Genomic DNA, 27,474 nt, shown 5'->3' with positions numbered 1-27,474 from the left:
TGCAAGAAACATTCATCTTGTTGATACATGTGGAAGGAGATCTAACAAATATCTCAAAGTTGAGTCACTCAAAATATTCAGTCAAAGGTAGCTGAAGGTGTGTTATCAGCATAAACTTTGTCACTAGAATTATGAGGTATGGGACATGGCTGATGGGACAAGATCTCTGCAAAGCCAGGTTTGCTGTCCTTGCAGCTGATGGAGTGTTGAGGAAGGGGAGCATAGAGAGCAGGGACTACAGAAATTGCTTCTATAGTAGCTCCAACTCCATATATGCTAACTTTTATCAAGTAGCAATGGGAAATCTGTCTCTTTAGGGCTTGTGTACAAATGTATTAGGCAGAGTTGTCAACGAGCGTGTGCTGTGCCCGGAACCATGATGTTGTAAGTAGTTGCTTATTCTGCCTACACCAAAGTTCAGGCCTGAACTTAACACCCAAATTTCCTTTGGTCAGCTTTTGCTGAAATGTGAGATATATAAACTCGTTTTGTGTGAACTTAAGTCAGTCCTTAAAATGCTGACCACTGTTTAGTAAGATTCCATATTTTGGGGCAGTGGAGATTTCCTTGGGACAGAAATATGATAAAAAATGAGAAATAGTAAAGGAAGAACAGTGGTAAAGTGGCAGAGAAGTAGAAACAGAGTTTTATTTTTGTTTACAATGGTGAATAACATGTCCTTGTATAAAGAATTTTTTTTTTTTTTTTTTGAGACTAGAACTTGAAATCTTAGGACAACCACTGAAATAATGAAAGGACCATTTTGAAAGGACATTCTGAAAATAAGTAGTATCCTTTGCATTCCTTCAATACCTTGAAAACCAGTCAATTTCTGCTTATATTCCTGTTAACTAACAAGCAATTTATTTTTTGATACATTGAAAACATCCTTGTGCTTTAACCCCAGTGAAAAAACACCTTAATAACTGTATTATGACTCTCTGTTGTTTGAGTATGAAAGATCATTTACGGAATTCAATTAAAGAGAAAGAACCAACAACTCCTGTAAACTCATTACAATAAAGATGGAATCATTAGGGACATGATCAGATATCATAATGTGGATCTAGGAGACTGGTTGACAAGCTTTCAAGTTTTCAGTACAAGTAGAAATGTCATCAAGAAAGTATATCTGCCCACATTTCTAATGGACTTAAGAGAATGTAGGGAGAATGTCAGGAAGAAGGAACAGTTGCATGAGGAGGATCTGCTACAGGAACATAGCCTGTAGTAAAGTCAGACCAATTAATTCTTTAAAACAACCACCAAGACCCATCAAAAGGTGATTACAAGATGGGCTGTAGTCTGAGAAAAGGAAAATATATTGCCATTTCATTTTTAATATTTCAACTCAAACTATGTGTAAGCACACTGAACAACAAGAAGAAAAAAAAATTTTTTTTGAAGGAAGACTCTCTATTTGTGCTTTTCTCATTTATTCTACATTTTGGACGTTTGACATGGGTTTTAATATATACACATATTAGGATGATCAGACAGTTTCCGTTGTAATATGCTGCAAGATAATGTCCCTCTTCTTCCATCCCTACTCCCTTGTTACGGCTTTTCACAGATATTTCTTCTCAATGGATCATACTGCTTTACTGCTATGGAAAATTCTTTCTGTGGTCATCCTACAGTTTTCTGCAATTCACTGTTGTCTGTCCAATAATTGTGCTACAATAATATATCTGAGTACCTGGTATGGGACGCTGATAAACTCACACTGGCTTTTTGTAGACCAGAGTATAATATACAAAAATAGCAAAATAGTGTGTTGCATCTGTGGTCTGGTTTCTGGAACAAGAGTATCTGTAGTTCACGTTCCATTCCCTAAACCATGACTTATTACATGCTTTGACTGATGGGTAATAACAATCTCAAAGAAGGAGGAAGCCCAAAAGTCCATGTTTGAGAATATGTCCCAAGGCTCAAAGTAGTAATTTGTTCTGTGTCAAGTGGAGCTCAGCTTTAAGGGGTTACTAAATTATGACCATTTCAGTTGGTTTGATGTGCATTTAGACTGTTTGAGTGCCATTTTGAAGGTTACATTTGTTATGGGGCCTTCAGGCCACTTCCAATATTAACTAACAGATTATGACACCAGTAGGGTTCATCTAATTTAAAACAATATATCATGTAAAAAATTGTCCAACCCTCTTATGAAACTGGTAAATTTGTGTAAAACAGGGTCTTTGGCATTTTGTTTTGCAAGGGAATTATCCCCCTATACTATCCTCACCTTCATTAAATTACAATCATAGTAGAAGGGCCATTATAGGCAAATATATTAAAACCTCTGCCTTCCTGATGATGTTTTTCATACCAAGTATTCTTTTTTCACCTTAGGGAAGGTGAAAATTCACCTGAAAGATTAATGTCATGAATGCAGTCTGGGGTCATACATGGGTTTGGCATGCTAGCAAAACCCATCGTTTCTCTAACATGCATGATGCGTGCAGAAAGGTGATTGACTTACTCTTTTTATTTTTCTCCTAATTAGATTGCTTTCTAATAGCTTCACATAATATTGTAAAAGAGTGAAGGAACAGATTGACTAGCATTGAGCTTGTCCTAACATTCGCAAGCATTGAGAAGAGGGCCAAGAAAAAGCTTGTCTATCCTAGATGTATTTTCTCCCCTAAACAAGAAGAGATAACGAAGTACGCTTCCTCCCATGTTGTTTGGGTTAAAATGTGAAGTTCCTTGGCCTGATATAACAAACTGTAGTTTGAAAAGTGAAATAACAGTCAGTATTATCCCTTTCATATTTATTTAAGCCTACAGAAGGTTTTTTATTGGCTTAAGGCACCGAAAAATGTCCCAAGAACATCCATGTTCTAGAAACAAAGTTTTAAGTTTATAAAGTCACTTCGATTATCAGCTGCTTAGTGCTGATATTCTGCTGCAGTGCTGTATTTGCAGAATACGAGCAACATTATCTGTGCTGCACAAGACACAAATATAAAGGGAATTTCTGCTCCAATGAACTCCTATCCCAGAAAGCAGACACAAAGAAGGGCTTGATTTGTTGTGCATCCCAGAGAAAGGAGGTGATTGTAGCTATAATTCCATGTCATTAAATAATTTCTGGAAGGTTTCCCTTTGTGTTTTCAGTTTTTAGTGATTTTTTTTGGCAGCTGCCATTCACAAAATATTTGGCAGCATCTCAGGGTTTTCAAAGTGGTTTTGATAACCTGGGGCAGGGAGCAGAAAAGAATTCACTTTTTCTGGAGCAAGTTACAGCTTCTTCTTACTTTGATAGTTTCTTGCTTCTAATAGTCACACTGAAATCAGTGAGAATTTCCTTGCTTGATGACTCAGATTTTTTACTATAGTCTCTGTTCTTAAACTTCAGATGTTAAGGACATCTTTCAATTCAGTGTCCAGATTCTATTAAAGTTGAAGGACAAACAGTTCACTGAAAGAAGTTCCTTTTTTCTACTTGTACAGAATTGTGCTTTCACTGCTTTTGACAATCCTATAGTGACAACTGCACGCTTGTGACTACTCTTTGCTGTAGAGTTTGTGGTAGGAACAACGGAAGATAAATATAAGCTCAAAGGACAAAGGTGCAATTGGCTCTCTGTCTAGATTGCTGGTAAAAAATAATGCTGCTTCATAAAAATGAATTCTTGGAAAAAAGCCTGTGATATGGGTATACTGAGTCTCTCTGGATAGGAAGAGTCAGTATGGACAATTTTTTCTCTAAGGTTTTTATTGTCTATGAAGTTATTAAAACAATTAGGAAGTTAAAATCTGCATGATAAAGCTGACAATCTTTAAATGAGTCACTAAATAATGTCTTAATTGTTTTATGTTTCATATATGAAGGACTCGGGATCTCAACGGGGCTCACCAATGGACAGAAAGGTGTTAAAATTCAGTGAGCAAATCTGTGCTTGTTGAGTGTGGCGGTTGCTGGAAGTTTCTAGTCATAGAGGAGATGAGATAAAACTAAAAAGAAAACCCCCATAGGAATGGTAGGAGTTTACTTGTAATGTGAATGGATATTCCTCACTCTTCTGTACTGCAGCAAGCTGAAATAATCCAAAATTATGTGCTCTGAAAAAAGCTAACAGTCTAGGAAAAGCTGTAGCACACAAGGAAACAGAAGGTGATCACAAACCAGAGTTAAGAAAAGAAAAAGCTTTTTCAGAGGGAAGGGTATAGATTCAAGTACATATATCTAAAACACCAAAACATGCAGTAGTTAGTAAAGGGATATTACTTTTTCTTCCAAAGATTATAGAGGCATTTTCCAGAAAGTTTTCTGGTTTATATAAATTTGTTGACACATCAGCACGTCCAGAATAGGTAATTTTGAACAGGTTCACACTGTATGATGCCAAAAGTTCCTCTATAGTTCATAGAAGCACACAGAAAAGGGTGGGAAAATGCTTGAAATACAAAATGCTATCTCACTAGCTTTAATAGAAACACACAAAAAGTAGAAGCACAGTGAGAAATATTGTAAGAAAAGAAATGCATAATTTGGGAGCTGGAGATGTAGACAACACAAAGGTGTCGTTTCTGGAAAACATGCCTATACCATGAGGAAAGCTGCTCTTTAAAAAGAAATACCCAATGTGTGTGCTCTTTTTACGTGACCTTCAAAATCAGGTGACACTGTAACAATAAAGAAAAAAGTCTGGAGAAGAGGCATGTTCTTGGGCAGCATGTCGTGAGCAGACTGGCTGTACTGGGCACCACCGTGTGGCAGTGACAGAAGCAAATGGGGTATGGAGCTTGGTGTTCAGAGAGATTGTGTGCTGTTTAGCAAGAGGGAAGAGGAAAGAAATGGAAACCACAGAAAGCTTTCTGTAGTCTGGCAGCGTATCCATTTCTTGTGATGAGAAAATGAAGAGTTACCAGTAGGATGCGGTAGGTTAGCACATTCAGCAAATTTGAAAGGAATAGAGACAAACGTTCTCTCAGGGTTTGGCAAACAGTCAGGGTTGAGAGGTGGGGAAGGGGACACAGGGTTCTAAAGAACCCTTTTGTTTGCTTCATTAAATTTTGGAAGAGAGATTTGCTTTGTTGGTGGTAGATGCTCAAGAGACATTCTCTTGGGAAAAGAAACACCAAAACTATTTACCCCCTCTGTTTTGTGGAAGAAAGGATTTTAATTTTTTTATTTTGACTTTTTTTTGGTCTACCAGTTCACTGAGAGCTTGACATTTATCAGTATGAGAACACTAACAACTTGTTGACCTAATCTTTCACTGTATTTGTGTTTTCAGGCTGTGTGATGATGTTACAGGCTATAGCTCTGGCTGACAGGCAGCTCACATCAACCAAAGTATCTGATATGAAGGCAGTAGCTAGGGAAATCTTGCTTATTGCGACCTTCAGCTTGTTAAACCATTTGGTTTAGTGAGTTGGGAACTCTGGCAGTGAATTTGTACAGGCTTTTGGGGTGAGGAGAAATGGGAGTAAGCCAGACAGCCCCAAACAACACCTGAAAGGTGCCTCATTTTTTTCTCAGCAAAGCACTGACCTGCCCTTTTGATTGTTGTAGCAAAAATAGGAGTCTTAACGTGATTAATAGCAATAATAATTATATGATAATAAAGCATTAAAAAATGAAATGTATAGATCCATTGTTGATTCAACCAATACGTATTTTCAGCTTTCTAGTTGCCATTGCCATTGTCTGTTTCATGTTTGTTCTTTATTATCGTGCTATGTATTGCCATTTTGGATAAACAGCTCTCCAGGGCATAGATCCTGTCTTTTCGGATGCGACTGCTCTACAAAGAACTGCTCATACTGCAATTGCCACAAAAAGCTACGCCTGCCTTCAGCTGCAATGAAGCAGTAACTGAGCTTTCCAGCTGAAGCATTTAGTACTTGCTCTGAAAGCTGTGAAAGTGTGTGGTGCTATGCCATGGCAATAGCTTACGTCTTGTTCAACTGTTGTATTGTGTTGTATCCTTAATAACAAATTCAGTGAAAGATACAGCTAGTTATCCAGACAAATAACAGATTTTATTGCTAATATTCATAAAAGTAAATAACTCCAGTTAACCCACAGGTAGCTTTAGATGGCAGGCTGGATATATTGTAGGTGATAGAGTGGGACATTATAATCAGTCCTAGAAATCATAACATCGGGAGCGTGGGTGATGAATGTGTTCAGCAATAGCTCATTTCTGACTCTCTCTTAAAATTGCTTAGGACCAGGCTGAGCCTCTAAACCGCACTGGTGGTAGTGAGGTTAGAGCATTAACAGCTGATGCTCCTGGTTTTATCACCGAAGGTTACCTGCTGTGTGTATCATTGGTAGATGACTACCATGGTTGTGACTGTTACTTTACCTGTTGTCTTTGATTTTTTGCAGAAGGGTAGATGTATTTGCCCAAACAGCATTCTGCTCTGAGCAAGCCACTGCTGTAGTGGTCTGCTCCTTATAATCCAGACTGGCAACTGTGCCAAACATCTTGGCAGTACTTCAGAATGATAACGTTTGTGTTTAAGGAAGGTGATGCATTGTGAAAGCTGTCATGTTATGTTGTACTGATGGAGGAGCCAGCTGGAATTACTGAGACAGAACTCTCTTCAGTCACTGTAACCTGTGATTTCTGAACTGAAAAGCATTTTTTTTTAAGCCAGTGAAAATGCATCTTTAGAAACTGTGTAGAAAAACACGCTAAAAATACTATAAATACTGCACATTGAATATTGCATACATAGCGATCTCTGTCTCAATATGTCAACTGCAAGCATACATATGAATGAAGTTTTGTCCAGGAAGATAAATCCATGAAAAAAAGATGTAAAAAGTAACTGACTAATGTTTAACTAAGGTGCATGGTATCTGGGTCAACCAACTAAATTTCTGACTGACCTGCCTCTTCCTACTGAATGCAACCTAAAATAAAATTATTGGCTGAAGAAAACAATCTGATTATAGCCTTGAAACTTCAGCGTTACCACATTTCTTAGCAGCATTTATTATTTGGGGCTCATTGCTGTGCTAGTGTAGTTTATGCAGAGGAAATAATTGGCTTATGGGAAGTAATGGAATGGGATACAGCAAGGAACTGTTTGGATCTGATCAAGCCATCATACTGTGTGTCACCTGCTCATCATTACCATAGGACTTGTTGCTAAAGTCAATTTAGAGTTGCAAAATCACAAGTTGGCAGCCTTGTCCTTCAGGCCATTCTTTCATATGTTCCAATCTGATTTATGTTGGTATGTATTGAGAGGCCGTAATCAGGTGGCACAGTTGAATGTGGTGTGATGGGCCTTTGGTAATGTTTAAAGTGAGGTAGGTAACTAATTCTAATTTCATTGTGTCTTGCTTGCCCTCAAGTCCCAGACAGATGAGAATTAGATGAGGAAATGGAATCAGGGGCATGATGGAGCTTGTCTGCGACTGTCCACCCTAATGTTTCCTATGTAGTTTTAATGAGCTAATGTGCTATGCAGTTGCGGTTAGTAAGAGCTAACACCAGACATGGCTCTCCCTTGGGAAGTATGAGCTAGCTGCATGAGCAGTGAGTGTGTCAAGAGGCAAATCTTGTAGCAGTCACCGGTTTTACAGAACTCCAGTGCAGTCCTATGTCATTTCCTTGCTTTTTTAACTTTCTAGAAGGTGTGGTATAGTAACAGGTATGATTTTCTTACTAATGTCTATAATACATACTTTAACCTTGAGTCTTTTGAAAACTACTCCAGATGTAGTAGACAAACAGGTAGCTTAGCTGTGTTTTGGTGGGTGTTTTTCTTTCTCTCTTGAAAAAATATAGAGAACTTTCAAACATACTTTGATTGTGAGTTGTTATTTCTCAGGCACGTCAGGTATTGTCTTAGAGAGGCTCTCGAACAAAGAGCAGCTACATGGAAATACAACCTTGCTCTGTAGTGCTTTGCTTCTGATTGTGCTTGAAGCCTCACTCATTGTTCCAAGTAGTAAGAATCTAATCTTGTTTAGCATGTACAAGGTCACAGCACACCTACAAAAGAAGTCCCTGAATCAGTCAGTATTCACGTGTTACCACATACCTCAAAGAGGTAAAGAGTAACCACATCAAGAGATGATGAGAACCAGACAGTGAAAGGAACTCAGAGGAGACTGGGATTATGGTCCAAGGTAAAATGAAATATGAACCAGTAATTTCACTTTGATATTTCAGTTTTTAGATATTGTGCTGCTTTTCTTATGCAAAATAACTTTTCAAAGGGTGGAAGAGGAGACAGAGCTTCAAGAGCTCTATTGTTCATTCACATTTCTCTACCTATGCTTCATGCAGATCTTGACACCAAGAGGGTGAGGTAGTATTTAACTATGTCTGATAGTCTGAGCCCTGCAACAGCTTTTATAGTTACATTATTACATTCTCAAGTTATTAAAAAAATCTTAAGAAAGATTCCTTTGAGATTGTGAAAGGGGCTTAGAAATGCAAGTTTGAAAATCATCAGTGGCAGACCTTTTTATCTGACTTGTATATGGTTTGTTTGTGGTGGGGCTGGGTTTTTTTTTTGGAGATGCTAGGTGAGTGATGTTGAGTGGGCTTTGCTTCAGATGTCCAGCAACAAAAAACTTACTTGGTGAATCTAACTTAGTGTCTTGTTTTGGGGACATCAAAGGCAGCTGTACATGATGCTGTTTCTTATAATCTCATCTATGTAGCCGCTGTGCTTTTCCACACTTGTGGGTGCAGCATCTGCTCTCAGTAATGTTTTTAAACTTTTTGTACCATTTAATTTTGCATTTTAAACTCTAGAACCCTGGTAGCAGAAAAGGCATGTATATATAAATTAAAATCATAATATCTATTTGTGATATAGTTAAAGATATATCTCATGTAATAAATAAGATTATATAATATACTTCATTAAAGTGTGTGACTTTATTGTGCAACACAAACTTAATGAAAGATGAGTCTGTGGTCTTTACATGACTTGAGAGTTAAGGGCTTAAAAAAAAAAAAAAGAAATTACCAAATAACAAACAGTTCACCATAAAAACGTGAGTATTAGCTACCTGCTTTTGGCAGCAGCGTACAATCAGGGGAGGATGGAGACTCACCAAGTGGCTTTGCCCTTGTTGTTGCTGCCCAGAGAAGTGCGCCAGCTGCTTCCACAGTAGTAGGACTCAGACTGCATCTATTCACTGTGTCACAAGAGGAACTGTGAGTGCCAGGGTTGAACAACATTGTCCATTCCGCTATGGCATTGGTTCTTTCCTCTAGTCATTAACTAGGCCAATGGCCCAGTGCTGCAGCTTTGTCAGTAATGTCACAGTGATTTATGTTAAGATGTTAATAACTAGTAGTTTCTAATTTATTTTCATTTGCTTTGTATTATGCAGCTTTGACTAATATGTGGCTCGTTGCTCTTGGATATTACAGAATATTAGAGTGGCGATAACTTGTCTTAAAATTACAAAATTGCTTAAGCACATCTATCAGGGAACTAGAATGCTGTAGACTAATTACTTCACTGAATCTGGACTGTAAAACATAACTGAAAGGTATTAGGTTGGCACTGTAAATATGAGGCCTTTACTGCAAACTAGAACACCATTTAATGAAATAATTCAAAGCCCAGTGAAATCAGTAGAAAGGTATCTATTGAATACACCAGCTCAGTACCAGACAAAGTGTGACCTGCAGTCATTTTTTAAAGATTGTGAATGTGTTATATAATCAGAAATGAAGTTACTGAACTGGCACAAAAAATGATTCCGCCTATATCAATCATAGAAAGATTCTCTGTTACAAGATTAAGAAATTTTGTATTTTATATAAATAAATATCCAAAGACAAAATGACACTGATATTCAGGGAAGGCAGGGGTCAACAATTGCTGTCAGTATCTGAATGTACAGGAAGATTTATCTTGTCTTTGTTCCACTGCTAGCTTGTTCTTGCTGAGTGTGAATGCCTTTCGGAAGATATATGTAAGTCTTCTCCAGGCTGAGACTATAGATGTTAATTTCTTGCCTTTTATTTACTACCTTCTGGCTCTTGTTTGTTTGAAAATTTAGTTTCACAGTGACCCATTTTGTACTTTCTCTACTAAGCATGTTAAACTGTAGCCTCTATTAAAACCTGAAGTAATTGTAGAGCCTATTCCTTTTGGCTATCTTGAGATGAGTTGGGTCTAGCCTCATACTTCTACTGCTTACCTTTGTATATGTTTAGTTGCAGTTCTTTCATTCTATTAGACTCTGTTGTCTTGGAGCTTTTGTTCACAGTATCTTTTGTTTTGATAGAAAATAAATGTAGCCTTACAGATACATTTGCATCCATACAGATTCATATGGCAAATATTTTATCTCATTAGGCAATGTTGTAATGTTGCGACGTTACTGTCCATTTCTGTTGACTAGCCAGCCTTTTTGGTATTACTAAGACTAAAATACTACAACACTGATCCGTCTTTTTTCCCCATTTTCTCCTGTGTCTAGTCACTGCAGATATCATTTAATTTTCCAGATTTGTTATTTGTGGATCTTACTTTGCCTATTTTCATTTCTTTGTTTCTTTTATTATTTTTACTAGTTACTATCTTAATATTTATCTTTTCCTATTTTTAACACAATTATCAGTTACGTAAACTATTTATCTATACATGACGTTCAGGAAAAAACAAATTATTTTGAAGTATCTATATGCTTTAGGTAGACTGTGTGATGTACAGAACTCACCCTTTCCTTTATTTAATTTTTGTTTAATGTAAATCAGCTTAATTTAAATTAGTTTAAATTATCTAACTTGGGTGCTGAGAAAGGTGGAGTCCCAGCAGTAGGGAACTGTTGTGGTTTGAGCCCAGAGGGCAACTGAGCACCACACAGCCATTCACTCACCCCTTCCCGCTCTGGACTGGGAAGGCGAAGATGAAACAAAAGGCTCAGGAATCAAGGTAAGGACAGAGAGGGATGACTCACCCATTATGTTCATGGGTAAAAGACAGACTCATTAGGGGAAGAAAAAGAACATCAATTTAATTCAGATGCTAACAAAACCAACACTTAACAGACAGAGTGGGACAGTGAGAAGCATTGCCATATCTTAAAAAAACCTTCCCCTACCCCTCCCTTCTTCCCTGGCTCAGTTTTGTTCCCGATTTCTCTCCCTCCTCCCCCACAGCGGTGCAGGGGGCAGGGGATGGGGTTTACAGTCACTCCTGCTGCTTCTTCCACCTAGGGGGGGACTGTGGGTGGGGGAAAATCCGCACATTCTTCCCCTGTTCCACGTGGCTCCTCTTTCATGGGAGACAGTCCTCCATGAATGTTCTCTGGTGTGAGTCCTTCCCATGGGATGCAGCCATTCCTGGGCTGCTCCAGCATGGGTTCCCACCATGGGCTGCAGTCCTCCCAGCACCAAGCTACAACAGCAGGGGATGCTTCTTCCCTCAGAGTCCCGGCCTTCTTTGAGCACAGACATCTGCTTTGGTGTGGGGTCCTCCATGGGCTGCAGGTGGGCATCGGCTTCACCAGTGACTTCCATGGGTGTTGGGGGAGGAGCCCTGCCCTCCCAACACGGGATACAGGGGGGCTCTCTGCTTCAGTGTACCTCCTCCCCTTCCTCCTCCTTCCTTCCACTGACCTCGGTGTTTGCATAGGTGTCCTTCTCATAACTCCTCCTCACCAGGCCCAACCCCCTCTCAGGTTCCCCTTTTTAAGTACTTTATCACAGAGATGCAGCCACCATCACTAATTGGCTCATCCTTGGCCAGAGACAGGTCCAATGTGGAGTTGAAGGAGCTTTGAGAAGCTTCTCACAGGGGCCACCACTGTAGCCCCCTCCCCTGTTACCAAAAACCCCACCACACGAACCCAACACAGGTACTCACTATGAACTGCAGCAAAAATGTGTTTATGCCCAGCTGTTGTTGCTCATCATCATGTTACTGTGTTAACAATGCCCAAGATGGCTTGTTCAAAACTTGTGTGCTCTACATACTTAAGCTGAAGCCACAGCACTCTGAACATACTAATGATTTAATGCAAGAATGCTAAACCTATTTTGGAACTCAGGCTTGCTTTCAATATTGCAACAGATAGTGTGAGACCTGGCTTTAGACATTGGATTCATGATACAAGTTTGGGTTTCCCTGAGACCTGAAAGCATTTGAATTTAGTGTCCAGGTCCAGTACAAGACAGAGAAAAGATCCAAGCTATCAAACCCTGCCTTTTCAAAAGGAGTTGGCTCTCATGTCCTTATTCATCTGTCGTTAAACTTCACAATGTCCTCCTGTGTGACACATACAATTGCAGCAATGGCAGTGTGCAGCCAGAATTTTAATGAAGGGTTTGTTTTTTGTTTTGTTTTGAACTTTTTGATGAGCTCAAGTGCATCAAGAATGTGCATACCTGACAGTACAAAGAGGTAAAGGACAAAGCCCCGTGCTTGCTCTCTGTCAGAGAGGTTTTTAAATATATTGCCATCTGATGTGCTTCATTTGACTGTAGAGGTGGAAGAGCTGTAGATTCATTTCTAGCATGAGTGATCGAGCAGTATGCAGGGAGAAGTAGCTGTACTAAATCCAAGAATGGCATTAAAATAGCTACCCCTCTGAATTTGAGAAAAATGTTAACTGAATTCTTCCTGTGTACCTTAATAAATTTGCAAAGAGTGCATTTGTGATCCATTTCTTTATGGAAAGGTTACTGAGCCAATTACGATAGTTATTTTTGCCTGCCTACAGAACTCCTTATACTTGATATTGCGTAGTAGGTAAAGAAACGAGAATTTCTGGTTAATATGGATACATTTTTCAACTTACTGTCTCTATGTTGCCAAAAGCTATGGTCCTTTCAGAGGTAGTGGTGTGTCTATACTTTGCTTCAGGTAACAGTTGCATATGTGTCTAGTGTCTGAAGACATTAATGGTTTGTTTTCCATGCATATGCTTTGTCTGATGAGAAATATGCTGGCTATTGAGGGATTCTTTTGTCTTTTTCTGCATTGCAGTTTGAAATACAGCTTATGTTCCTGTAGACACTAAGAATTTGCACTCAAGGAGGGATTGGATAATACCCACTGTACAGAGAAAGCTGATAGAATCTTGGTGAAAACTCCTGTGTAATCTCAATAGAAGAGGACAATGTAAAGATGAACTCAACAAATTATTAAAACTATCTTTGTGAAAGGTAGTCTGCTTTCACATTGAACCTACTCTTGAATGGGGCTTTGAGTAACCTGATCTAATGAAAGATGTCCCTGCCCACAGCAGGGGGAATGGGCTAGATGGTCTTTAGAGGTCCCTTTCCACCCAAACCATTCTAGGATTCTCAAATTCTTGCCTAAATATTTAGCATTAATTCTGATCACCAGGTTTCCCATTATTAGCTACTTGGATACTTGGATACTTGACTTGGGTCAGCATTTGAGAGAAGAATTAACCAGAGAACGTGTAAGTTGTATTCCAGTCAGTTGTTGCAACATCAAGTATCCCAGCAAGTATCAGGGTTTAGGCATGGCCATTGTGTGAGGTCCCTAACCCTGGCAACACCATGATGCAGTGGAAACTTTTGTACAAGACTGCGTCTGCAGGACAGTATTTCTGGATATTCTAATGGACATAAATTTGATTGCTTACAATATTCAGGCAGAATTTGTTTGATAACACTTTCATTGTTCTTGTTAAATATTATTTATCTTTGTCTTTTATTTATTTGGGGTTTGATATTGTAATAGGTGTATTATACAATACACAATATGATACTCTTGTAATAATACTGTTATGACAATAGTGTGGTAAACAAGATCTTGAAGTTCAACACTTCGTAATATCTGAAAAGTTGTCTAGAGAGACTGGAATGACATTTCTTATTATTGAAAATATGTCTCACATTTTTCATGCAGGTCTTTGCACTTTTTCAGTGTTCTGTGTCATTTTGTCACATTTACATAAGAATAATTACATTGAAATCTCTTGTTACACAGTGTCTCTGATACACTGGAGTAATTTCTGACAAATAAAATGCTCTCCTATAAGACAGTGCTCTACAGTTCCTCCTTCTCATATGCAATTTTTTTCAGATTAAGCCAAGAAGATTTCAGTAGAGTGCGCACGTGCACACACGCTTTGCTTGTTTGAATTCATAAGGGCTGCAATAGACATTGCTTTTAAAAAACATGTTTTAAAAATATTTAAAAACATATTATAAAAACATTTTTTAAATGTTTTTAAAAACATTTGCACTGCAGAGCTCATGGTTGCAGTGTAGATGAGATTTTGTCTCTATTTTGGCTCTGCATTATTCCAAGCTAACCCTTAATTAATGCTGCAGACTTTCATTTTGGTGGTAACTTTCTCAGCAGATTAGTTGCACACCCTACTTGCATGCCTTTGTTTGGATTCTTCACTTACTCTGTCCTTTACTTTAACAATCATGATAAAGAAACTCTTGTATAGTGAAAAATTTCATTTTTCATTTATCCTTTACTAGCAGTGATTGATACCAGTCACCAATGACTGCTTTTCCTTCCACTGAAATAACTGGTAGAGTTTCCTTTAAATACTGATATTATAGGAAGGAATCTTTTCAAGACAAGAATTTATAGCTGCAGGTTGGTTAAATAACCATATGCCTAGGTCTGTCTTTCATTTGCAAAGTGGATTTTTCTCTCCGTGCACTCATAAATCATAAGTTGAAGTCTCAAAAAATTATTGGATATCTTTTTTTTTTTTTAAAATGCAGAATCTTTGTTCTTGTTTTTCATCTTTTGAGGCTGTTGAGTGTGTTCTCTGCTGTCTTTCTGCAACTGTGAGGGAGAGAAAATTATTTTAAATGAAAGTTAAAATTCTTAATCTGAAACTTTAAAAAGAGCAACAGATACCGTTGGACTTTGTGATAAGAGTTGTCAGCAGTAGCAGCAAAGGTGATAGGCAAAGGGTGGTCATATTGGACAGTGGCTCATATCCTTTTGAGAACAGCACACACCTGAAGTTGGAAGGGCTACACCATGCTGTGGATTTATGCAAATGAGTAAAACATTTCTGTTGCTGAGGATTATTTATAATGACCACAAAACTCTGCTTCTCTACTGGTGGTGTTTGGTTTTAAAATTGGCCTTCCATTACATCTTTGGAATCTCTCCAGAAAAGACTTGTGGTAAATTTTGTGGACTTGCGATGGTCACGTTCCTTTTCTCCGTTTTCCCTCTCCTAACTCAAAGTAGACTTCTTATAAATTCAGTTCCTATCCCGTCAACAGTGACAGCTGCTTTGTGCTCTGCTGACTCTGCAAGTCTTTGAGAAGTTCTGCTTCAGAAATTGTCTTTTCCATTCCCAGTCATGGAAGTGCTCCTACTGTCGAGCTGATGTAGTGTACATGTCATTTTATTTTTAGCTTCATTGAAATGCAGCCGGGACTAGGCATGAATCCACTAAAAGGTCTTGGAAATGGAAATGTCTTTCTGTGATTGGTTTAATGGGCCTTTCTGATTGAGAATTGGAGGTGTCCATCTTGCTTTGATGAGCTTTTTAAACATCCAATTCATTGTTGCTGGTGCTGTGAATTTCATCTGTACAACGCCTCTTTCAACATATGGACTGATAAACTGCATCCTGCTTAACAGTAAGATAGAGATTTTTTTACATCGTGGCTGAATGCTCTTCAGGATTGATTAACTATTGAACAGCACATGCTGGCTAGTCTAGAAAAGGATCTGATGATCTTCTCTAATGATTCAAGTCAAAAAAAGCCCCAACTCCCCAAAATCCCAGACATTTCACTATGTGCTTAGTGCTTCACTTTCAAATGTCAGTTTGACAGCAAATACTGCCTGATTTTTAAGTATGAAGCAATTCTACTAAATGAATTAGGCTTAATTTGTAAACTCACTGAAATAATAGAATCAGTCGAGAACTAATGTCCTGTCTGTAATGCAATAAAATTGTTTCACTGGTAGTATATGGCTGTTACTTTTGGGGAAACTATGTTCTACTACAGGACAAATGGATGCATTTGTCACAGAAGAATGGTTACTTGTCATCCACCCTTCTGTGACTGACTGACTGACTGGGTTGTTCTGCAGTCATGTGGGAATAATATCCCACAAATGTGAATTTATTTTACTCTCAGTGTATCTTTGAGGTAGGAGCTGCTGCTTGAAATGAAGCACCAGCATTCTTATTGAGAGGCTTTCAGACATTATTTGGATTATACAGAGACAAAGGAGCTACAATTATGATAATACATGTTTTAAACGAGACAGAGGCAAGTGATAAAATAAAACTTCATGTTTCAAAAGGCAGTGTCTGGTTTAGAGAGAGTAATCTCTCTTAAAGAAAAAATCCCCGAAGAAGTGAAGGGGAGAGAAATTATTCTGAAACATGTCTCCGAATTAATGAAATTGCTAAGTAGCAAAATACAGTGACACATTTTTGATGAAAGCATTCTGCCTTGGAAGGAGAAGGGTCTTGTAAGCTGTTGCTCATTGTGGCATGTTTCATTGCTACCTGCGTGACTTTCCTAAGGTCTACGAGATGTTAACAGACATAATGATTTCTTTTGCATGCCTGCATCTGTTTAGTAAGAGTGGTATCATCTTAAAAAGATTATAGGAGTTAACAGTAGCAGTGCAAAGCTGCGAAGATTATCTCTGTGGCTGAGGTTTGCTTGGCGTGTACATCCCTTGTACTAGCTGCAAAATAAAATACTTCTTGTGTTGGAGATTTCCTACAAGTAGGACATCACATGATCCCAGGACGTAAATAACCTGTCCTGCTTGGATCCTGTTGTAAGGTCTAAAATATAAACCTTAAGTTTCTTATATGGTGGATATGAAATAGTGCTATGAATTTTCACCCTTGCTGAGCTCGACAGTGTGCAATGGTTGTTTCACTCATCTTGTTCCAGGTCTGTGATTCATCTCTGGTGAACCTAAGCCAGTGGTGTTCTATTGCCAAATCTTCTGACAGTCCCTCATGAGGTACGCACTGAGCAACACTAGTGTCACTTCATGGAAGCTGGGCCTTGAAAATGCTGTGGGGAGTGTTAAGGGCCATCTCCATACAAAGGAAATGTGCTGCAGTAAGGTGCTCTTTCAGCTGCCATGTGTTTTCTTGTATCTTCCAGAGATGCTCTGTGAGCTCTCAGAGTAGGCACCTATCCCATGTTGAGCAGAAATTGATAGTAACTATGATTACTTTTGAAGTGACACTGGTAATTTAAAAACAAAACGAAACCAACACCCCCACTCCCACTTCAAGCAAACCAACCATAAACAGTTACTGGTTATAGTCCATGTCTGACAGACTTTCAAAATCCAGGGGTAAATGACCATGCAAAGGCATTTACTCTCAGAGTTTTTAAACCCAGTGCAAATGTGGTGGAAAAGTGCTTTGGGTCAGAAGATCAAGTCTTGTTGGCTGTAGTTTCTCTGCTTGTTGTGAAGCAGACAAGAAAACTCCTTGACTTTAATGAAACATTGAGCTCTTCTGTTCGGGTTGCTTAGACCTGTTTCATCAGATTACAGTAATTCAAATGCAGTGGCTGTTTAAAATTATATTTGGCGTGTGTAAAGCAACTGACACAAGAGTATACTAAACATACAGGCTCTTCATTAACAGATAAAACTCTCAAAGTTTTATAGAGGGCATATACTGGTTCATCATGAAGGTGAGCATACCCCTGCTTAACCTTTCTACCAGAGGTTAATTTGGCCCAGAGTATATAAATTTTCTGTGAATCCTTTTATATCTTTGTAAGCCTAGCATTCTGTTGAGCACTGTTCTTCTGATGCTACAGATATTATTCTTTGCAAACAGGAACTACTCCACAGAATGAAAAGTAAATTTGCAAGGGCATGTTCCATGGCGAAGAACAAGTTATGAAAATATCTGTCAGAAATAATTACAGTTGATCCTGATGTTGGGCAGGAATATAGACTGGATAATTTACTGGTGTCTCCTTTAGCAGTATTTTCTATATATCTGTTACCAGGAATTCCAGAGTTTAACTCAAAATGGTGGGAAAAGCATAAAAGCATTTGTAAGGAAAAAAGGAAAGGAAAGGTTATTAATCTTCTATTCTTGGCTTTTCACAGTGGTTTATGACATGGGCTTACTCTTCCATGACAGTGTAGAAAGCAGAGCATGCTTGTGGATACTGTTTTTAAAGATGTGGAGGCTCTTGAATGTACAAATGCTCCCTTGTTTTTCACTGACACCTAAGGATGTCTTAAAGGCCTCAAACAGCTGTTTGTAAATCATATGTGGCATACAGTACAACGCTTTGTAGAAGACAAAGGGCATATGGAGGTAAATACACCGTATAGTGGTCTGAAGTGCTTATTTTGCCAAGTTGTCTGTAGGTTAAGCAGCCTGTAGAATAAGTTAATGGGAGAAGTTGCAGAGCTGTTGGTTGCCATTGCCCTCCGCTCCCCCATTCTCTAGATTATAAAATTTGTTACAATTGTTCAGGACAGAAAGGCAAAAGTGGAAGATTGAATGTATAGTTGGCAGGCCCAAAAAAAAAGTTAGGCTGGTAAACAGCTATTGTAATTTCATGAGTCAGGTAGAAATTGAAGTGTTGATATTGTTCTTAAAGAGCGGATAAAAATACATCTTTCTAACGTACTCTTTCCTCACGGATATGCAGTTGATAAGATTTTATTGATTGCTTTGGTTAAAATTCTACTCTTGAGTATTTCAACACTGATGTTTTGGGGGTTTTAATTTACCTTTCCTCAGAAGGTTTATTTATTTCTCCAAATAAGGAATTTTCCCTTTCCTGTAAGCCTTCACTACTGTGCAGAAAGAACATCCAGGATGTGGACTCCTTATTCTTGTGTAATGGCACATTTAAGGAATAATGTATGGCTTGTTTATTTGCCTTTTGGACTATTCTCTATACCCAAAGGTCCACAGCTACAGAAATGTTCTCTACCTGGAGCTGAACAGGACATTGCAGTCACTGACTATCGCAATGCACTGTAGTGACCTCCAGGCTTTTTTAATCCAACAGAGTATACCAATGGGTGAAAGTACTGACCTTAGAAAGGCTGCAGAGGGTTTGAAAGAAAACAGCTAGTTTATTGAGAGAAAACGGAACACTCGTTGTCCCTTGCTCATGGTATCTGTGCTATTTTGAATTGGAGCATGGTAAAATGGAAGATGAGCTAACTGTCCCGACTCAGACCCAGACTTTCTTAACCCTGCATATCTTTAACTCCTTTGACAGCTGTCTTCCACTGGGACAGAGGTGAAACTTCACCAGGCTGTATTTGTTGAGCAGTAGTGGCCAGATTTGCAGCTCTCCCCGGGAAGACCTCAGAACAATTACAAGTGTGTCATCTGGACAAAATGTTAAACTTCACTGTCAGACTATCCAATCCCTGGTAAGGCATCTGGAGCCACCTAATTACTGATGAAAACAAGCTTAATAAAAAGGAAAATCCCTGCAAAAGAAGTGAAGTACTAAGAGATGTTACATGTTTGTGAAATGTTTATATTACACTGTGATGAATATACTGTAAAAATGGAGACAAAGTAATAGGAAGAGAATCACGACAGGAAAAGAAACATGTTCTAAAGGTGTTCTGTAGTTTGTTGTTTGTAGTATGTCTCCTGTGAGGGAGAACTGACTGTGACAAAAGACTTAATTTATGAAAAATGCCTGTGAGTGTTATGACAGAGCTGGTTTTTATTTGACCAGTCAATGAACATTTAAAAAAAACACTGAATGAATATGACATTTTGCATGATAGCTCTAAGCCTGGACAGCTTGTGGGTGAGGTAGGCTGTATACTGTAGACCTGACCTGTTTAGCTGTGTATCTTACAGTGAAGTTTCACCTCTAAATCTAACTCCAATATTACTTCCCTTCCATGAGCATGACCGTGCAGCTGTGGATCCTATGCAAAGCCTTATGCACATGTTTATCTCTGTGGTCTAGAGGACATTGCACACAATGATATTTCCTTTAGGCCTGTACTTAAATTTTTGCAAAATCAAGATCTTAATACACTTATAATACTCTTTTCTATGTAGCACAGATGTGCAGTATTATAGTATAAATAGAATATAATAATAGTGTAAATGATAATATAAAAGATGAGTTAGCAGTACCCAGCACAATGTGACTGTTCATCTTCAAGTGCCCGTACATTAATATGCTAACAATGATTAATCATGATAATGTGCTAAAACACTAACAAGGACTAAAAATAGTTCTGTATGACATTCTGTGTTAAATTCATTTGCTAAGCAATGCTGAGAACAGCTGCAGAAAATCACAAAGCATTCTTGTATCTTAAGTAGCTGCTTTTTTTTTTTTTCTCTCACTTGGTGAGTGGTTTTCTTGTTTTAACTTGGTTTGTTGGGTTTGGTTTTTTTTTTTTTTTACTTTGATAAATTTCGAGATAAAATGTGACTGGGTGAACTTAGATTCCTAAGTACTAGCCCTGCTGAAGCTATAACTGTGGCCTGCATGTTGAGTGAATGCATGGGATATAGGAAAAAAGGATACATTTCCATTCTTGGGTCCCCAGTATGTAATTTTAAGATGATCTGCCATTAAGCAATGCTTGAGTGATACTGGAGAGGAGACGTTAATGCTCTTCCAGCTGTTCTGCCTGGCATCATTCCCAGATCAGCATGGGAACACTGGTGCAGAGCCTGTACCAGGAATTAATTTTGTTGGAAGCAGCTTTGTTATAATAACATCCAGGTCTGTTCATACCCCTCTACATGAGGTAGAGAATTGACACAATTTCCTGTGAATCTGTGTCATAGAAGAGTTGATGGCAGCCCAAAATGCAAGACAGAGTGAACCTGTGCTTAGTAAGAAGTTCCTGTTCTGTCTAGATTAGTACAAGCAAAAGCCTTTGTTCCCTTTTCACTTCATGTCTAGTGAAACATCGCTCAGTATCAGGGTTTTCTAACAGCTCCAGCAGCAAACCAACAAGCAACAAGCATCACTGAAATGGTGAGGCTGACAGTTTATGGCTAATGGGGGGAGGATCTAGGCTGAAGCATGCAGGCTCCATGCCTCCACAGAAGTAATTTCTTTTATATTTTTGATAGGATGTATGTGCTTAATACAAAACAAAAATAGTCTTTCTGAGACTGTGTTGGGTTTGTGTGTGTGCTGGGGGTTTTGGTAGCAGGGGAGGGGGCTACAACTTCTTGAAGCTCCCCTGGCTCCAAGTCTGACCCGCCTCTGGCCAAGGCCGAGCCAATTAGCGACGGTGGCTGCGCCTCTGTGATAAGATATTTAAGAAGGGGAACCTGGAAGGAGGAGTGGGAGTTGTGAGAAGGAGACGTGAGTGAGACACCTCTGTGAACACTGAGGTCAGTGGAAGAAAGGAGGAGGACGGGGAGGTGTGCCGGAGCAGAGACCCTCCTGCAGCCCGTGGTGAGAGGGCCAGCTGTGCCCTGCACCCATGGAGGTCACCGGTGGAGCAGATGCCACCTGCAGCCCGGGGAGGACCCCACGCTGGAGCAGGGGGCTGCGCCCGGAGAAGACCAGACTCTGTGAGAAGCCTGCACTGGAGCAGTTTGTTACTGGGAGGACTGTGACACATGGGAGGGACCCACGCTGGAGCAGTTTTTGAAGAACTGCAGCCCATTGGAAGGACTCACGTAGGAGGAAGTTGGTGGAGGACTGTCTCCTGTGAGAGGGACCCCATGCTGGAGAAGGGGAAGAGTGTGAGGAGGAGTCTGAGGAGGAAGGAGCAGCAGAGACAACAGCTGACAAGCTGACCACAATCCCCATCCCCTGCTCCCTGTGCTGCTGCAGGGGAGGAGGGAGAGAAAAATCAGGAGCAAAGCTGAGCCTGGGAAGAAGGGAGGGGTGGAGGGAAGAGGTTTTTAAGAAGTGGTTGTATTTCTCACTGTCCTACTCTTATTGGAAAATTAAGTGGTGGTGGTGGTAGTGTTTGAATTAAATTGATGTTCTTTTTCTTCCCCTAAAGAGTCAGTCTTTTGCCTGTGACCATAACAGGGAAATCATCCCTCCCTCTCTTTATCTTGATTTCTGAGTCTTTTATTTTTTCCTTCTCATTCCTGAGGGGGAAGGAGTGAGCAAGCAGCTGTGTGGTGCTCAGTTGTCATTTTGGTTTAAACCATGACAGAGACCATAGTCTCTGTTGGCTAGGTGTACAGGGCTTAAATTTCCAAGGGAGTCATTGTTTACATAGTTTAGGTACAAGAAAGGACACCTATGTTCTCACCACACACATGTTTCAGAATATTTTTAAATGTGCAGAATGTGTGCAAACTCTTTATGCTTTACATCTCAGGATAAATAACACAGTTCAGCAGAGGAACATCTCCAATACACTATGTTGGATACTGAAATTATGCCAGTTGGATACTGAAATTATGCCATTCACAAACATATATATTTCATGTATCTAGTCTGCCAAGCCTGTTCCATTCAGTTTATAATTTTTCATTGTTTCTTGAGGTGTAAAATTACATGATTAGAATGTAACACTATTCCCTGAATCTTCTTTTTTTTCAAAGATAGCAGCTTCAGCTGTAAATTACAAAGGCACGTCACCTGCAGATAAAATGTTGCTGTAAATTAGAAAGCCTGAGAGGTTGTCAGAGGGAGCTGAAATCAGACACAGTTTTTGAATAGGAGGACTGAGGTAGCATCAGTCTAGTATGTCGCAACTCCCAGTAATCTGCTGAAATTATTCTCTCTTGTTATTTCAGAGAATGTTTCGTTTAAATTATGTAGTGTGGGGTACTAGCCCCTGTACAAGCAAAGTACAGGCAGCTGGCACAAAGGATTAATTTTGATGCTTTTTTTTTTTTTATTGCATAGATAGAGCCCTGTAAGTTAGAGAAACAGGCTAGAATCATGAGAAGGAGAATAGGACATTTTCTCTGCTATTCTGTTGTGGTCAATACATGGCATTTCTGCTGATTGAGTTTCAGTTTGGAAAAGTGTCTAAATCATTTTATTTATGTTGTGTTACTGCACATATCTATATATATTTATGGAAAATCAGTAAAGGTATAAAAATGCCTGTTTTCAATTTGAACTTGTTTTGTTTAAATTAGGGATGAAATGTTTTAATAACACTGTGTCTCACCAGTTGTCTACTGCAGTGAATTGTTGGACTCATTAAACATCCTAGAGGACAAGATGTCTGTAAACTCACTCAAATTAATTAATGAACACTTAAACTACCAAAACGTGTTTTTCTAGCTCCTGATTCTAACTTTCAAAAGTTATTTGAAGTTGAGGGATGAACAGACAAACTTTTTTCCAGTAGGAAAACAAGATAAAACTTTCAGTCTGCATGGCAATGATTGGTATCCTGCTTGGCAATGTCTGCAAAGAGGACAGTTTACCCAGATGCTGCCGCAGTCTGTCCAGCTTACGGCGCGTTAGCAGGCACCTACAGGTAGCCTTCACTGAAACTGCAGCGGTTCAATGGGTCATCTTTCAGGTGGGCTTTATTGTCATATTTCACCCAGGAAGGGTGAAAACTGCACTTGTACACTTCACATAAGGGTTTGTTTGGTAAGAACAAACGGCAGCTGGAGACAAAGTTTGGAACAAGAAAACAGCACTGATGGTTAGACATATTTCAGGCATCTTATGGTAACCAGTGTGGCCAGTTTTTACTTGGTGTTGTAAATATCATAAAGTATTATTATATTAAAGATCTCGTGACCATGCAGTTGGGCTCTAATAAAAGTGGAATTTTTCTTCAGTGTATGTGTTACCATTTTAAAAAGCTGTGGCGTACAGTTAGAACTCTACTTTTAATCAGAATTGTGACGGTCAGCTCAGGCCAAAAAAAGCAAAAAGACCTGTTTACTATTAGCCCCAACTATAAAAAGTAAACAAAACAAAAACTCCAGACACCAAACAAAAACCAAAACAACATGTGGAAGTAGCAACTGGTTTGGTAAACAACGCATTCTGGAAAATTTATATTCAAACTAATGGGCTGTCTAGGTTAAAAATAAATTTTTTTAAAATCCAGCATTGTAAAATACTTCTTGTGAGGTTAGGATCTGGTGTAAGATTTTCTTTTGTTTGTTTTTTTTTAAGGCTACAGTTTGTGTATTGGTAGTTGTAGGTACTTAAATAACAAAAAATCTAAGCCCTACCCTGGAGAAAAAAGTATTGAGAACAAAGATGATCAGGGGGAGGTATGGGATGACAGATGAAAAGTGTTTGTACTGATGCAGAGAGGTAAGAGGAGGGAGGTTACTTTTATAGCTCCACTTACAAGAGCTTTAAACGCTCATCGTGCTTCAGAAATGTCATGTTCCTTTTCCTATTTCCCACCATCATTCACAAATTTCTGCCCAACACAATTTAAAACTCAAAAGAACATCAAGTCCATTATTATTCATGCATCCATTTGATTTCACACCAAAATCCAGAAATATGTCCCAGAAAAAAAAACATGTTAGAAAGTCAAAAAAGAAAAAAAGATGATGCAAAAAATCCTAGATGTTACAGAGAAGTATATCAGTTTATTCAGCTGCTCATTTCTACACTCCAAAATGTTTGGATTCAAAAATGAAATACAAAAAAAGAAAACACTTGGCTATGCAAGTAAAACTGGATTTTGTTCCTTTGTTTCTGGGGCAGCTGTCAAAAGGATGGGTTACAGTGAAACCCAGTCTTCCTTAACTTTTGTTTTGTTTAGGAATTTGACCCATTCTATTTATATTAGCTTTCAGTGGTGCTTTCAGCAGGTGGATTAAAACCAGGTACCCAGGCCACTGTTCCTGACTGAGTGGACATGTCATTCATTTTGCCTTGGTTTTATTATCTGTCAAATGTGTGTGGAAGAGCTCTTGAGGAGTGTTGTAAACCTGTTTTTGTAAAACATCTAGCTCCTAGTTTTGCTGTACTGGGGGGGGGGACACCCTAGAAGGTGGAGTTTTTATCATCAGTTTTCCTTCCTGTGGAGTGTCACTGAACCTGTGTCTTCAATTACCTAGAAAATACACGAACTATGCACATTATTCCAAAGGCTGTTTGTAGCATAGGGTGTGGAAAGTATGCTCTGATCTGTAGTCTACAGGAGGCTGGATACCATGTGCAGCCAATTTCTCTTCTAAATTAGGTGTTTTTTGTGGACAGTGAGTCATTTTTGTATGGAGGAGCTTCACAGAATTCATTGCATGTTGCAGTAGCTCATGCTACTGCTTTAAAATGGAGGAGTCAATCAGCAGTCTCACAGCATTCCTTGCAAGTGGTGTCAGGTCAGTTGGATTTAAGTTGGTTTGTCTTATATGCAGCTGCGATGGGAGCTGGAAATTATATCAGAAAATACTTAGGGACAGGCATGTCTGATTCACTGGGCATCTGCTCTTGTTTAGGAAGCAGGGCTCAAACTTATTGATGATACAGGCAATTAGTGTCCTTCAGTCCATTTTTTCCAGCTTGGCATTGAAAAGTAGACAGCAGAGCTGTCTGCTTATACTTATATTCTGGACACATGGCCTTTGTGAGGTTCAAGAGAACAAGAAATCATGGAATTTCCTAACCTTCTGCAAATAGGAACAGAAAGAGGCAGTCTATCTTAAAATGCTTTATCAAGGGAGTAATGGCAAAGGTTCATGTGCAGGCACAAAAGAATACTTCTTACTCCACCTGGGTCATCACAGCAGACGCAGCCACTTGCCTCAGAGAAGGGCAGATACCTCAATGTAAGCACCTCCTGGGCAAGACTGGAATCCCAGACAGCCAGCGGGACCATCCCAGAGGGGATGTAGCAGACACAGTAAACAGTGGCTTCAGAGGAAACATACTTTAACTGACTTTAAACTATCTAGTTCAAATTCCAATTGCAAATTAGGGATAACAGCATAGAGCTTTGTTCAGGCCAACCAACCAGGTATTTATATATGAATTTTTTTCATGAATATTTACAAAAAGTGTTAATAGGTTGAGCTGCTAGCCCATGGTATTTTCCAAGTAGGTACTGAAAGGTTGTTATTGATACTTTCTAGCTGGATTGCAGCGTAGAAATAAATCAATATGAGGGTAAATGGCAAGATGAGGGTAAAATGAGGGGGTAAATGGCAAGAATATGATAAATATTAAAAAATTAGGATTGGTGCATATTATTGGTAGTGTTGACATCTCAGCTGTCAGGTCTGTGCAATTAGCAGCAATAAAAGCAGCTGCTAGTGATGGATGCTCTTATCACAGGTACCTGAAACTTTAAACTTCATTCACTGCTTCATGTAGTCATGTCCATTATGAATTGGAAACAATGATTTCTGGAAGTTCTCCTTAGTTTATTTCTTAATTCATGTTTCAGTATTTCCTCAAATAGTCTTCTCTTCAGATAGTTTCTTTTGGAAGCGATTATTGCATTTTATGATGTGACCTAGAAACTCTACTTCTTCTGGCATATCGTATGTCTTTTCCTGCTTCTAATAGTTTCTGTCTTTTTCTTGTTGGCTGGACGCTTTGCTAAAATTGCCTGAAACACCAGTCTTTTTTTCAGAAAAGCAGCCATGATATTCACTGCCTTTCTAAGAAGAAAAATAATTATTTTATTCATAGGTTAGGGGAAAGGGTTTGAGGGAATTTATGAACTCACACCTTTTGTTCACCTCAGGACTGAAACAAATTGTCTTAAAGTATTCATGTGGACGAATCTCGTTCTGTGGATAAAAAGTTTAAATGGATTTCCGCTCCCCCTGCCCCAATTTGGTAAACTGCTTTTGTATAACTTAAGCAAAAATACTACACTTGACCTTGGGAAGAGGAAGCGCATTATAGCATTTACAAGATGGTGATCAAGCCACAGGCTGTCAACTGGTTAGTCTTGTCCTGTTCATTTTGTCATATTGCTGTAAATTAAATGTTGCTGTATTCTTTTTCTAATGTATTTCCAATTACCGTGTAAATGGTTACTTTTTTTCTTTCTTTTTTTTTTTTTTTTCTTTTTTAAGGGATAGACACAACAGTGTCTAAAATGTGCCTGGCAATGTTGATTTACTGTTTTATGTTGTGTGATCCTAAGCTCTTTCTGTCAAACAGTGTAGCTTTGGAGTGAAAGGCTGTGACCAGACTGCCAGCTCTTGGATGGCACAAGCACCTCACAGACCTCTCCAGCAGAGGATCAGGTCTTTTTGAAGCAGGCTACATATGAGCATGTATTTTTTTGAATTTTGAGGACTTAGACTTAGAAGTACATTTAGGAGATAATAGTAACTACAGCTGATCGAATAAAATGTTGGTAGAAGACTTTTCATTACAAAAAGCACTTTAAACAGAATAGAAATATTTATGGGGTGGGGGGAGGAAATTAAAGAAAATTGATCAAAGACTTAATATTTCAATTCATTTGTGTTTTCCTGTACTCTAAGGAATATTTTTTTTTAGGCTTTTTGGCTTGAAATTTTGACTATTAAGGTTTTCTTTCTAGGTTAGAAATATTTTTTTAAAGTGTTGGATGTATCCCAGATTGGAAAATGCAGTTCCAATGGCGCTATTAGTAGTGTGGGAACTTGAGCTTACTAAAAGGAGTATCAGTCCATCAGGTCTGAGACATTTGTCTGCT

General features: G+C 38.8%; 1 protein-coding gene across 8 annotated transcripts in view; it reads left to right on the top strand.

The window, feature by feature from the left end:
- MAPK10 (mitogen-activated protein kinase 10) overlaps positions 1 to 27,474 on the top strand; it is a 194,297-nt gene that overhangs the window by 47,339 nt on the left and 119,484 nt on the right. The window contains exons 3-4 of one of the 8 annotated variants that reach the window (XM_074823878.1): positions 16,830 to 16,902; positions 19,155 to 19,311. The exons of 6 other annotated variants lie outside the window; for them this stretch is intronic. The gene's annotated coding sequence lies outside the window, so the exon portion shown is untranslated. The remainder of the gene's footprint in view (positions 1 to 16,829; positions 16,903 to 19,154; positions 19,312 to 27,474) is intronic. One more of the 8 variants, XM_074823877.1, reaches the window with a different exon arrangement.

The sequence above is a fragment of the Strix aluco genome, chromosome 4, assembly GCF_031877795.1.
Source record: "Strix aluco isolate bStrAlu1 chromosome 4, bStrAlu1.hap1, whole genome shotgun sequence".
NCBI classification, from domain to species: domain Eukaryota; kingdom Metazoa; phylum Chordata; class Aves; order Strigiformes; family Strigidae; genus Strix; species Strix aluco.
This window is presented reverse-complemented; position numbering and strand designations above follow the sequence as displayed.